Source organism: Ovis aries, chromosome 9 (genome assembly GCF_016772045.2).
Source record: "Ovis aries strain OAR_USU_Benz2616 breed Rambouillet chromosome 9, ARS-UI_Ramb_v3.0, whole genome shotgun sequence".
In the NCBI taxonomy this organism is placed as follows: domain Eukaryota; kingdom Metazoa; phylum Chordata; class Mammalia; order Artiodactyla; family Bovidae; genus Ovis; species Ovis aries.
In genome coordinates, this window is record NC_056062.1 from 7329441 (window position 1) to 7343966 (window position 14526).

Here is a 14526-nt window from a genome sequence, read left to right on the forward strand (position 1 = left end):
CCACATAATGCGAAGTGTTGACTCATTGGAAAAGACTTTGATGCTTAGACGAATTGGGGACAGGAGGAGAAGGGGACGACAGAGGATGAGATTGCTGGATGGCATCACTGACTCGATGGAAATGAGTCTGAGTGAACTCCAGGAGTTGGTGATGGACAGGGAGGCCTGGCATGCTGTGATTCATGGGGTTGCAGAGTCAAACACAACTGAGCGACTGAACTGAACTGATGCTCAATAAATCTTTAATCCAGTTTTCTGTTGATGGGTGAGACTTGTTCTCTCCCAATTATTTGACCTTGAGGCCAAAGTATGGTGGCGGTGACAAAGATAGTGGTGACCTCCTTCAAAAGGCCCCATGCACGCCCTGTCACAATCAGTGCCTCTGATCCTGCATCTGGCCGCTGCTGACCCACACCTCCACTAGGACACTCTCCTAGACACCTCCTAGACACTCTCATGCAAGCCTGGCTCAGTCTTTTGCGGGGCCACTGCTCCTTTCTCCTGGGTCCTGGGGTGCACAAGTTTTTGTTTTCCCCTCCAAGATTCTGTTTCCCCAGTGCTGTGTAAGTTCAAATCTCAGTGGACGCCAAAGTCATATTCCCTGAGGGTTCTCAGTCCCTTTACCACATCCTCAGATTGAGAAATCTGTTGTGAGTCCTAGAACTTTTTTTTAACAATGTGAAAATTTCTTTGGTATAATTGCTCTACAGTTTGTGGGTCATCTGCTCAGTGGCTCTGCAGATGGGTTAATGGCGACCTCCACCAAGAAGGCTTATGCCACATGCTTTGTGACCCAGGTAGCTGTCCTTGATATTTGCTGCTATCCTTGCAGCAGACCACTGCTGACCTGTACCTCCACAGGAGACACTCAAACACTCAAAGGCAGTTCTGGCTCAGTCTCAGTGGGGTCTCTGTGTCCTGGTGTGCACAAGGTTTTGTTTGAGCCCTCTGATCATCTTTGGTGGGTATGCAGTATGTTTCTAAATGTGATTTTGCTCCTCCTACCATCTTGCTGGGGCTTATTCTTTACCATTGGACATGAAGTATCTTGGAGAAGGAAATGGCAACCCACTCCAGTATTCTTGCCTGGAAAATCCTAGGGATAGAGAAGCTTGTTGGGCTGCCGTCTCTGGGGTCACACAGAGTTGGACATGACTGACACGACTTAGCAGCATGGAGTATCTTATTTTGGTGAGATCCAATATTCTCCTGTCGATTGATGTTCAGCAGCAAGTTGTAATTTTGGAGTTCTCACAGGAGAAGATGAGCACACATTCTTCTGCTCCACCATTTTGATACAGAGTACAGATAAACCTATAGCCAACATCATAACCAAGGGTGAAAATCTGAAAACATCATTTCCTCTAAGATAAATAAAAAAACAAGATTGCTTACTGTCACCATAGTTATTCAGCCTAGTATTAGAAGTGCTACCCATAACAATCAGACAAGAAAAATAAATAAAAGTAATTCCAACTGGAAAGAAAAAAAAAAAAAAAGAAGAAAAGAAAAGCTAATCACCATTTTCAGTTGAAATGATACTATACATAGAAAACCCTAAAATTTCAATCATAAAGACTGCAAGAACTAATAAATAAATGTTTCAGAACAAATTTAATATGTTTCAGGATGCAACAATAATAAAATAAATCTGTTGTGTTTTTATAGAATGAGGAACTATCAGAAAACAGTTAAAAAAAGAATCTTATTCATAATTGAATTGAAAAGAAAATTTTAAAAATCTAGGAACAAATTTAAAATGAAGCAACTGAAAAATCTGTTATCTGAAAACTATAAGACAACAATAAAAAAAATTGAAGACTACAAAAATAACTAAAAAGATATAATGTGCTCATGGATTGACATAATTAGTATTGTTAAATAGTCCATAATAACTAAAACTATACAGATTCGAGGCAATTAATCTCAATATACCCTTGGAAATTTCCAGGAAATCAGAACAAATAGTCCACAATTGCTATGGAAGCACAAAAGAACTTGAATAGCCAAAATAATCTTGATAGAGAAGAATAAAGTTGAAGCTTTCACACTCTTTGATTTAAAACTACACTGCAAAGCTATAGTGATCAAAATGGCATAATACTGGTGCAAAAACAGATACACCAATAAGTGAGACAGAATAGAGAGCCCAGACATACATGGACAATTAATCTACAGTAAAGGCTTAAAGAATAAAGTATAAATGAATCTATTTACATAACAGACTCACAGACATAGACGATAAATAGACCATAAACTTACGGTTACCAAATGGGAGAGGGAGGAAAGGAAGAAAAGATTAAGAGTATGGAAATAAGAGATAGAAACCACTATACATAAAATAGATAATAAAAATGTACTGTATAACACAGAGAACAATATTCAATATCTTGTAGAAACCTATAATGAAAATAACCTGATGTGTGTGTATATATATATATATATATATAATGTTAATTTTGTACATTGTTTTATTTTTATATTTACTTTATAAAATCAAATACCTGAGAAAAGCAAATTGCTGTACATTTTAAACTATAAGAATCTTGTAATAAAACACAGACAGTAATATCCTTAACATCATTCTTAGTAGTATTTTTTTTAAATATGGATTTAACTCCACAAGAAAGGGAAATAAAAGCAAGAATAAGCAGCATGATTACATCACACTAAAAATTCCTTCACACTGAAGGAAACCATCATCTGTTTTGATTCATCTTACTGAATGAGATAAAATATTTGCAAAGCATATATCCAGTAACAGTATAATACCTCAAAATATATACCTCAATATTTTTAAAAATCCAATTAGAAAGTAGGCAGATGACATGAATAGACATTCCACCTAAGAGGACATAAAGATGACAAATAGGCATATCACCATGAGCACTGAAAATATGGCCATCACTAATCATTAGGTAGTTACAAATCAAAATCTTTGAGATATCACCTTACACATATCAGAATGGCTATTATTAAAAAGTTGAATACCAAAGCTGGCAAGGCTACAGAGAAAAGGTAACCTTCATTTACTATTGAAGGAATGTAACTTGGTGCAATTATATGGAAAGTAGTGTGGATGTTTCCCCCCAAATTAAAAATTGAACCATATAATCCAGCATCACTTTGTTTTTATCCAAGGAAAACAATTATTAAGATATATGCACCTCTGGGTTCATTTCTGCAAGGTTTTCAATAACCCAGAAAGAAAGCAACCTATATGCCTATCATTACACGAGTGGAAAAAGAAGTTGTGTATGTGTATACAATGGGATACTAGTCAGCCATTAAAAAAAAAAAAAGACTGAAATTTTGCCATTTGTGGCAACATGAGTGGAGCTTGAGGTCATTTTGCTAAGTGAAATAAATCTGAAAGAGAAAGACAAATATTTTATTTCATTTATATGTGGAATCTAAAATATGAAACCAAAAATAAAATAAAGCAACACCAGAATAATAGATAGCAAACAGACTGGTGTTTGGCAGGGAAGTGGATTGGGGCAGTGGACAAAATTCATGGGGTAATTGAGAGGTATAATTTACCATCAATAAAGTGAACAAGTCTTGGGATAAAATGTACACCACAGGGATGAAATCAATAATATTTTCATAGTTTTGTATGGTGATGGATGATAACTAGTCTTACTGTGGTGTTCACTTGGGAATATATGTAGACACTGAGTCATTATGCTATTTGCCTTATATGCAAATAAGATATTACATTTCAATTACACTCCAGTAAAAAGATAAAAACTATGGCTACTTAAGGGATAATTGAAGGGTATAAGTTCAGCATGTATAGTCCCTTTTGAGAGAGAAAAAGGGTTGTTGTCATTTTAAATGTAAGAGAGAAAAAGTGGTAGATGGTAGGAGAAATCCCCTAAAGAAGAGAGACGCCCTTTTGCTTTTTTAATCTCAAAAATTGTGAGATAAAGACATTGAATTTATTCAGTGTATCTTCAGTCAGTTCAGTCGCTCAGTCCTGTCTGACTCTTAGAGACCCCATGGACTGCAGCACACCAGGCTTCCTGTTCATCAACAACTGCCAGAGCTTACTCACACCCATGTCCACACTCTCTGGCCCAATGTCCTGCCTGTCTATAGGTTAGACATTTGTCTCTTGCCTTCTCCTTCAAGGATTTAGATTTTGTCATAGGGCTGCCCTGGAGGGCAGGCAGCATCAAACCATGCCAGTCTCTTTTCTCCTCACCCTTTCCTGGGCCTTGGCCTCCCTCTTCTTTTCTCTGTTATAAAAGGTATTGGTGGCTGTCTGGACCATCTCATCTAAAAAGGCAGCAGGATCCTGCTGCTGTAGCTGTTGTAACTTTGTCCTGATGTCTGATGTGCATTGGGACAGGAATTTGTCCTTTAAAATCACCTGTCTCTCGTATGAGTCTAAGCCCAGATTGGTAAACTTTTGGAGGGCCTCTTTTACCCTTTCCAGAAAGGCAATGGGATTCTCACTGGGCTCCTGAGTTAATGCTGAGACTGGGCACAGCCCCACAACTAATAGCCTTCCTTCTATTTTTATTGGTGAACTTCCTTAAGGGTGAGTCTTTCTGAAACTTATCTTACACAGTACTGTTGCAACCTGAGAGCTGGGCATCCCCGGGTCAGGGTGCAGATCCCCAGGCAGATTGAGGCTGACAACATCTTGGAGATCAAATCCACTGGTAGGTTGAGGCATGTCAGCCTCCTGAGAGTTGAGTTCCTGGGCAAGTTGAGGCATGTCGACCCCTTGGGACCTCTGAACTGGTGGATCCCTGAGCAGGTTGAGGTGTGACAACCTCCTGAAAGCCAGATCCATAAGCAGGGCAAGGCAGATCAACTTCCTGTGATCCCAGGCTGGAGTTGGGTGTCCTCAAGGTCTCTAGCATGACCAGCACTGGGTAGGATTAAGGTGCTGTAATCTTAACTCATTGCTGCTTTGCTACACTGATAGGAATAGATACCAGGAGGTAAATTTGCCGACTAATGTCCGCCTAGTCAAGGCTAGGGCTTTTCCTGTGGTCATGTATGGATGTGAGAGTTGGACTGTGAAGAAGGCTGAGCACTGAAGAATTGATGCGTTGAAACTGTGGTGTTGGAGAAGACTCCTGAGGGTCCCTTGGACTGCAAGGAGATCCAACCAGTCCATTCTGAAGGAGATCAACCTTGGGATTTCTTTGGAAGGAATGATGCTAAAGCTGAAGCTCCAGTACTTTGGCCACCTCATGCAAAGAGTTGACTCATTGGAAAAGACTCTGATGCTTGGAGAGATTGTGGGCAGGAGGAGAACGGGATGACCAAGGATGAGATGGCTGGATGGCATCCCTGACTCGATGGACGTGAGTCTGAGTGAACTCCGGAAGATGGTGATGGACAGGGAGGCCTGACGTGCTGCGATTCATGGGGTCACAAAGAGTTGGACACGACTGAGAGACTGAACTGAACTGAACTGAAAGCAATCCCAGCCTGTGCCCTTAGACTAGGAACCTGGTGAAGCAGACATATGCCTTATCCTCTTATTTCTCTGAGGGAATATAAGTCACTGATTTCCTCTCCTAGTCCTCCACAAGACCAGCTTAGGGTGTCTCCAATGGTAAACATTTCATTGCCATAGACACACTCTAGGTAATAACAGAAATAATGACAAAGCAGTTGGTTATCTCACCCTGTTAGGGGCATTATGAGTTTTAATAATAGGCTGGGTGGAGGAATTTTGCCTACAGAGGAGGCAGGGTCCTGGTTGTAGGAGTTATTAAGTAGCTCAAGGATATAATGGTAAAACGCAACAGATATTCAATAAAAGTGGAGTGGAGATTTGATTCAGGGGTATGTTCACAGCTTTAGGAGAAGTTTGGTAAGTGTTTGGGCCCAAATAACCTATAGGGCTAACATCCAATGTGGCAAACATTGTCCCTGGAAGTCCAATTGCTCTTGAAGTGATGGCACAAACACATGGGCTTCTAGCAGGCATTGTGTGCCTGTTATCTGCCCTAGTGGATTCAATGAGATGCTGTTGCTGCACATGTTGTAGGAAACATGGAACATGAAGACCTGAATCTCCAGAAGGATTGGATATTATGCAGTATTTCCATCTCAAGGGCCAGCTATTTTCTGGTTATCCCACCAGAAGATTGTGGACGCAACACTGTGTGCCCAGATGGGGCTCACAAAAAGAACATGAAACAAGATGGAAGTGGACAGGGCAGAACTTTTGAAAGAATGATATAGCCCAGGGGCATAGGTAACTGATTAAAATCAAATATTTCCAAGACAGCAGACTGTGAAAAATTCTTCATGAGACCACCTGACCTGACCTTATAGAGAAATCTGTAAGCAGGTCAAGAAGCAACATTTAGAACCAGACATGGAACAGCAGATTGGTTCCAAATCAGGAAAGGAGTATGCCAAAGCTGTATATTGTCACCCTGCTGATTTAACTTATATGCAGAGTACATCATGTGAAATTCCAGGCTGGATGAAGCAAAAGCTGGGATCAAGATTGCTGGGGGAAATAATAACCTCCCATATGCAAATAACACACACTCTTGTGACAAAAAGTGAAGAGGAACTAAAAGCCTCTTGAAGAAAGTGTAAGACAAGAGTGAAAAAGTTGACTTAAAATTTAACATCCAGAAAACTAAGATTATGGCATCTAGTCCTATCACTTCATGGCAAATAGATGGGGACACAATGGAAACAGATACTTTATTTTGTAGGGGGCTCCAAAATCACTGCAGATAGTGACCTCAGCCATGAAAATAAAGGATGCTTGCTCCTTGGAAGAAACGTTATGAGCAACATAGACAGCATTTTAAAAATCAGACACATCACTTTGCTGACAAAGGTCTGTCTAGTCAAAGCTATGGCTTTTCCAATAGTCATTCATGTATGGATGTGAGACTATATTGGACTTTGGACTAAAGAAAACTGAGCTTCGAATAATTGATGCCTTTGGACTGTGGTGTTGGAGAAGACTCTTGAGAGTCCCTTGGACATCAAGGAGACCAAACCAGTCAGTCCTAAAGGAAATAAGTCCCGAATATTCATTGGAAGGACTGATGCTGAAGATGAAACTCTGGTACTTTGGCCACATGATGGGAAGAACTGACTCACTGGAAAAAAACCCTCATGCTTGGAAAGATTGAGGGCTGTAGGAGAAGGGGATGACAGAGTATGAGATGGTTGGATGGCATCACTGACTCTATGGACATGAGTTTCAACAAGCTCCAGGAGTTGATGATGGATAGAGAAGCCTGTGGTAGTGTGGTCCATGGGGTAGCAAAGAGTTGGACACAAGTGAACTACTGAACTCAACTGAACTGGCAGAAAAGTAAAATTCAACTAAATCTTGATCCTCAATCTGCACTCTAAATGACACTCAGAGGCACCATCACAGTTCCAAATCACTATTGAATGACCAAGGAGTGGGTGGTTCCCCAATTGTTGGAATGATTCTCCAACACATTAGCATGTGAAATCACTCAGCTCAAAAATCTAACTGCACATTTCATGGCCACCACACTCGCCCTCTGTTATGGCCCACACTCTTGGAGTTTGCTTCTCTCTGGATCCAAAGAAATCTACCTCTTACCTATTGCTGTGTCTCTCAGTGAATTGTTTCTTCAATGAAATATTAAGAACCTGAGCTTCATTAGGTCCTGAAACCAGGCACCATGGATTTTGGCCAGGCTCAATTCCCAGTTGGATATGACTGTGAGACTAAGCACAGCACAGAGTCCCTGACATGTGGGTTTGAGTCCTAATTTTAGGTAAATGGTTTCAAAAACAACTTTTAGAAATGGAAAGATGATGACCTTCCCAATACTTTGTAAATGGTGGCATAGATGAAGAGAGGATGGGAGGAAAAATCATTGGGAAAAATGTGTTGAGGAACTCCTTTCATAACTTGCCAGAAAAGCTGCTAAATACCTGACTTGTGCCCACAACTTTCATTGGCTTGATCCTTGGCACAAAGGAGATTAAGGACAGAAGAACTCTCACCCACTTGGGCAATAGCTACTAGGGTGCAGCAGATAATGGAGCTTTCTGGACACACTGGGGAGTAACCCCTTCCAGAATACCTCAATTACATGCACTGTTGCTTATCTGTTCACAGGGGCTTCAAGGAAATAAGAAATGAGAGACTGTAAAGGAATTAAAAATTTTTAGCCATATGTCCTTCCAGCCATAGGGGTGAGGACCTCCTACTTTAACCAGAGGCCTTCTGGAATCTCAGATGGAGCCATGTGGGCTTTCTGCTGAGGTTTGTTTGTTTGTTTGTTTGTTTGTTTTAAGCTATCTCAGCTTCCAGCACACTAGGCTTCTTGGCACTTCAATTGTGCTGGGTTTCCTTCATGTTCAACTTCCATGATGTGAGCTTTTGCCAAGCTGGCTTCTGGTGTGCTTGGTCTCTGCCTTCACTGGGGCCAAGCTGAGGTTGTCTCATCCAAGTTACATCCAGGTCACAGCATGAGATATCTCAGAGGAGTGTGTAATTTCCTTGGTTCTGTCTGCCTGCAGCAAAGATTTGAAATGGTGGACCAGTGTTACAGCTCGGTTACAGCTCAGAATTGTATTTGGCAAACAAAGGAAAGTACACCCTCAAGGTGTGAGGTCAGGCTGGCCCCACAGGAGAGAGGCTCAGTTTTGGCTCCTCTTTTTATATGTTTTGCCTCTTTCCCCTGAGCTTGCCCTATGTAAATTGGGCTAGCCAGGAGGGTTGTTTGTTTTCCTTGAGGTTCTCACTCTGGTCCTCGGATTTTCTTTTGTTCCATTTTCTTGGGCTTTTTCATTTCTTTGTCTTTTAGTCATCATCATTTTGGACTCCTTTGTATTATTCTAACTACCAAAAAAATTGAAGGCAGGCGAAAAAGGGGATGACAGAGGAAGATGGTTTGATGGCATAACCGACTTGATGGACATGAGTTTGAGTAAGCTCTCGGAGTTGGTGATGGACAGGGAGGCCTGGAGTGCTGCAGTCCTTGGAGTTGCAAAGAGTAGGATATGACTGAGAGACTGAAATGATGATTTTAATTAGAAATACTCTAGAATCTTGAAGCTATACTCAAACTTTACTATTGTAGTCAATTTTTGATCATTCGGTGAATCAGTTAATATTTTTTATTAAGATGGAGAAACATTCAGTAAGCTGAACTATTCAGGATTGTATGAGCCTGTATCATCTTGTTGGTGGAGTCAGTCTATACACATATTATTTCCTCTGCCATCCTTTGCCACTTCTTTACATGTAAGATTATCTTATCTCTGTGAAATTGGAATATATATTTCCACATCAACAAACAAGGACTTAATAACTATCAGTAATTTCTGGCCTTCAAAACTCCTAAAGGGAAACAATGCCTGTGATCCAGCAGATCCCATCACTCCCCACAGTGATTACTGAGAAGGTCTGGGAAGGTAAGAAATCAGAAAAACAGGATGCTGGCCCCAGATAGCTGAAATGCATATGAAAAGAATGCCTTCAATAATCCCAGACTCATGCATCTTCCCATACATAAAAGTGCTAAATTCCTTGAGATATATGATTTTCCTGAATTAACAATAATTTCTAATACTCAGACAGCCTGTCTGCTTTGTTACAAACTTCTAGATACCCTGACTCTTTACCTCAACCACACAGCAGTCTCTCAGGGCTACCACTGAATAAAACACTCTACTTTCAGGCTATGATTAATTTTGAGGTCAACACCTCTAATAGTTTTTACTCTAGAGTATTGCTAGAATTCCTCATTGCCACTACTCTCAACCCCATCCTTATTTTCCTACCGGCTCCTTTGAAATTCTTTTAATTATTTCTTCATTGTAATAATCCTAAAGAAGCATCCAGTTCAGTTCAGTCTATCAGCCGTGTCTGACTCTTTGAAACCCCATGGACGGCAGTAAGTCAGGCTTTCTTGTCCATCACCAACTCCTGGAGCCTGACCTAACTCATGTCCATTGAGTCAGTGATGCCACCCAACCATCTCGTCCTCTGCTATCCCCTTCTTCTCCCACCTTCAATCTTTTCCAACATCAGGATCTTTTCCAAAGTGTTGGTCCTTCACATCAGGTGGGCAAAGTACCGGAGTTACAGCTTCAGTATAAGTCCTTTCAATGAATATTCAGGATGGATTTCCTTTAAGATCGACTGGTTGGATCTCCTTGCAGTCCAAGGGACTTTTAAAAATCTTCTTCAATGCTACAGTTCAAAAGCAACAATTATTCTGCACTCAGCTTTCTTTATAGTCCAACTATCACATCCATAAATGACTACTAGAAAAATCATAGCTTTGACAAGATGGACCTTTGTTGGTAAAGTAATGTCTCTGCTTTTTAATATGCTCTATAGTTTGGTCTAGCTTTTCTCCAAAAGAGCAACAGTCTTTAATTTCATGGGTGCAGTCACCATCTTTAGTGATTTTGGTGCCCAAGAAAATAAAGTCTCTCACTGTTTCCATTGTTTCCCATCTATTTGCCATGAATGAATGCGAACAAATGCCATGATCTTAGCTTTCTGAATGTTGACTTTTTTAAAATTTAAATTTATTTATTTTAATTGGAGCCTATTACTACAATATTGTATTGGTTTTGCCATACATCAACATGAATCCACCATGGGTGTACACGTGTTCCCCATCCTGAACCCCCCTCCCACCTCCCTCCCCGTACCATCCCTCTGGGTCATCCCAGTGCACCAGCCCCAAGCATCCTGTATCCTGCATCAAACCTGGCTGGTGATTCATTTGTTATATGATATTTCACAATTTTCAATGCCATTCTCCCAAAGCATCCCACCCTCTCCCTCTCCCAGAGAGTCCAAAAGACTGTTCTATACATCTGTGTCTCTTTTGCTATCTCACATACAGGGTTATCATTACCATCTTTCTAAATTCCATATATTTGTGTTGGTATACTGTATTGGTGTTTTTCTTCCTGGCTTACTCCACTCTGTATAATAGGCTCCAGTTTCATCCAGTTCATTGGAACTAATTCTAATGTATTCTTTTTAATGGCAGAGTATTACTCGATACCACAACTTTCTTATCCATTCATCTGCTGATGGACATCTAGGTTGCTTCCATGTCCTGGCTATTATAAACAGTGCTGCGATGAACATTGGGGTGCACGTGTCTCTTTCAATTCTGGTTTCCTCAGTATGTATGCCAGCAGTGGGATTGCTGATTCATAAAGCAGTTCTATTTCTAGTTTTTTAAGGAATCTTCACACTGTTCTCCATAGTGGCTGTACTAGTTTGCATTCCCACCGACAGTGTAAGAGGGTTCCTTTTCTCCACACCCTCTCCAGCATTTATTTCTTGTAGACTTTTGGATTTCAGCCATTTTGACTGGCTTGAATTGGTACCTCATTGTGGTTTTGATTTGCATTTCTCTGATAATCGGTGATGTTGAGCATCTTTTCATGTGTTTGTTAGCCATCTGTATGTCTTCTTTGGGGAAATGTCTGTTTAGTTATTTGGTCCATTTTTTGATTGGGTCGTTTATTTTTCTGGAATTGAGCTGCAGGAGTTGCTTGTATATTTTTGAAATAGTTGTTTGTCAGTTGCTTCATTTGCTATTATTTTCTCCCATTCAGAAGGCTGTCTTTTCACCTTGCTTATAGTTTCCTTTTGAAAAAATAGAAAGAGAAACTAAGGAAACAATTCCATTTACCTTTGCAACAAAAATAATAAAATACTTAGGAATATATCTACCTAAAGAAACTAAAGACCTATATACTAAAAACTATAAAACACTGGTGAAAGAAATCAAAGAGGACAATAATAGATGGGAAAAAATACCATGTTCATGGATTGGAAGAATCATTATAGTGCAAATGAGGATACTACACAAAGCAATTTATAGATTCAATGCAATCCCTATCAAGCTACCAACAGTATTTTTCTCAGAGCTAGAACAAATAATTTCACAATTTGTATGGAAAATCAAAAAACCTTGAATAGCGAAAGCAATCTTGAGAAAGAAGAATGGAACTGGAGGAATGAACCTGCCTGACTTCAGGCTCTGCTACAAAGCCACAGTCATTAAGATAGTATGGTACTGGCACAAAGACAAAAATATGGATCAATGGAAAAAAAATAGAAAGCCCAGAAATAAACCCACACACCTATGGACACTTTATCTTTGACAAAGGAGGCAAGAATAGACAATGGATTAAAGACAATATCTTTAACAAGTGGTGTTGGGATAACTGGTCAACCACTTGTAAAAGAATGAAACTAGAACACTTTCTAACACCATACACAAAAATAAGCTCAAAATGATACTGGATGCTTGGGGCTGGTGCACTGAGACGACCCAGAGGGATGGTACAGGGAGGGAAGAGGGAGGGGGCTTCAGGATGGGGAACACGTGTATATCTGTGGCAGATTCATGTTGGTGTATGGCAAACCAATGCAATATTGTAAAGTAATTAACCTCCAATTAAAATAAATAAATTTATATTTTAAAATAAATAAATTCAAAATGGATTAAAGATCTAAACGTAAGACCAGAAACTATAAAACTCTTAGAGGAGAACATAGGCAAAATATTCTCCAACATATCTCAGCAGGATCGTCTATGACCCACCTCCCAGAATATTGGAATTAGAAGCAAAAACAACCAAATGGGATCTAATTAAAATTAAAAGCTTTGGCAAACAAATGAATGTTGACTTTTAAGCCAACTTTTTCAGTCTCGTCTTTCATTTTCATCAACACACTCTTTAGTTATTCTTTGCTTTCTGCCATAAGGGTCGTTTCATCCGCATATCTGAAGTTATTGATATTTCTCCCCACAGTCTTGATTCCAGCTTTTGCTTCATCTGGTTTGGTATTTCACATGATGTATTCTGCATTTAAGTTAAATAAACAGGGTGACAATATACAGGTTTGACATACTCCTTTCCCGATTTGAAACTAGTCTGTTTTTCCATGTCCAGTTCTAACTGTTGCTTCCTGACCTGCATACAGATTTCTCAGGAGGCAGGTCAGGTGGTCTGGCATTCCTATCTCTTAAAGAATTTTCCATAGTTTGTTGTGATCCACACTGTCAAAGGCTCGGCATAGTCAATAAATCAAAAGTAGATGTTTTTTCTGGAACTCTCTTACTTTTTCAGTGATCCAGCAGATGTTGGCAATTTCACTTCTGGTTCCACTGCCTTTTCTAAATCCAGCTTGAATATCTGGAAGTTCATGGTTCACGGCCTGGCTTGGATAATTTTGAGCATTACCTTGCTAGCAAGTGAGATGCGTGCAACTGTGCAGTAGTTTGAACATTGTTTGCCATTGCCTTTCTTTGGGATCAGAATGAAAACTGACTTTTTCCATTCCTGTGCCACTGCTGAGTTTTCCAGATTGTCTGACTTATTTAGTGCAGCACTTTCATAGCATCATCTTTTAGGATTTGAAATAGCTCCACTGGAATTCCATCACCTCCACTAGCTTTGTTTGTAGTAATGCTTCCTAAGGCCCATTTGACTTCACATTCCAGTATGTCTTTCTCTAGATGAGTGATCACACCGATAGTTATCTGGGTCAAGATGATCTTTGTTGTATAGTTCTTCTGTGTATTCTTGCCACCTCTTCTTAATATCTTCTGCTTCTATTAGATCCATACCATTTATGTCCTTTATTGTGCTCATCTTTGCATTTTGTGAAACATAAGCATACTTTCACAAAATATTCTACACCGCTTCATTGATTTTCTCTATGTTAAACTTGATTCTGTTTAACAATACCTTCATTGTTTGATGTTTTCTGACTCTATACTTCTCATTATTGTAAACAGAGTGATCCCAGGGCCAAGATAAATATTTGCTGCTTTTCTATTCAGGCTTTCAAATGACTACTGTTCCAATTCTTTTAAAAATTTTATTTGAAGTCCATGCTACCTTATTGTTCCCCCTTTCTTGAACTTATAATAAGTGTCATCTCATAATCCTGCTACCTTTTCTTGTTCCCTTTATTTCACATTATTTCCTGTTCAACCAGAGGATTATTTCTTTTTTATTGTCACTTTTGAAAATAACAGGGACATGATTTTTTTTTTTTCCTTCTGAGGCATTGATGCTGCAATTCTTAAGTTTGGATTACTCAAATATCTAGCTTTCAATTGTAATATTCTAACTTCTGAGAGGCTCCATTAAAAATATGCAAATAAAAAACTTTGGGACTATTAAAATTTATGATCTGTAAGTTCAGTATAAGGTGATGCTACTTTTACCTGTTCTGGAGAAATTCACTTCTTCACACTGTAGCATCTTCAGTTTCTACTGATTTATTTATTTTTTAAGCATTAAGCTAACAAGTGCCCTTTGTGAATAATTAAATAGAAAATTCAGGCTATTAAACATTACTTCACCTTTCTGTTTTATAATTGCCAGTTGATTTACAATCATTGATTGCTCCATTATCTGCCTGAGTCTTGGCAGATACTTTCACATAGATTTTACCTGAGCTCCTGATTCATTAATTTGCTTTCTCCCACTTTTTTATTCTCCTGCTTTTTCTACTTGTAGCATTTTACAGAAAAAGAACTG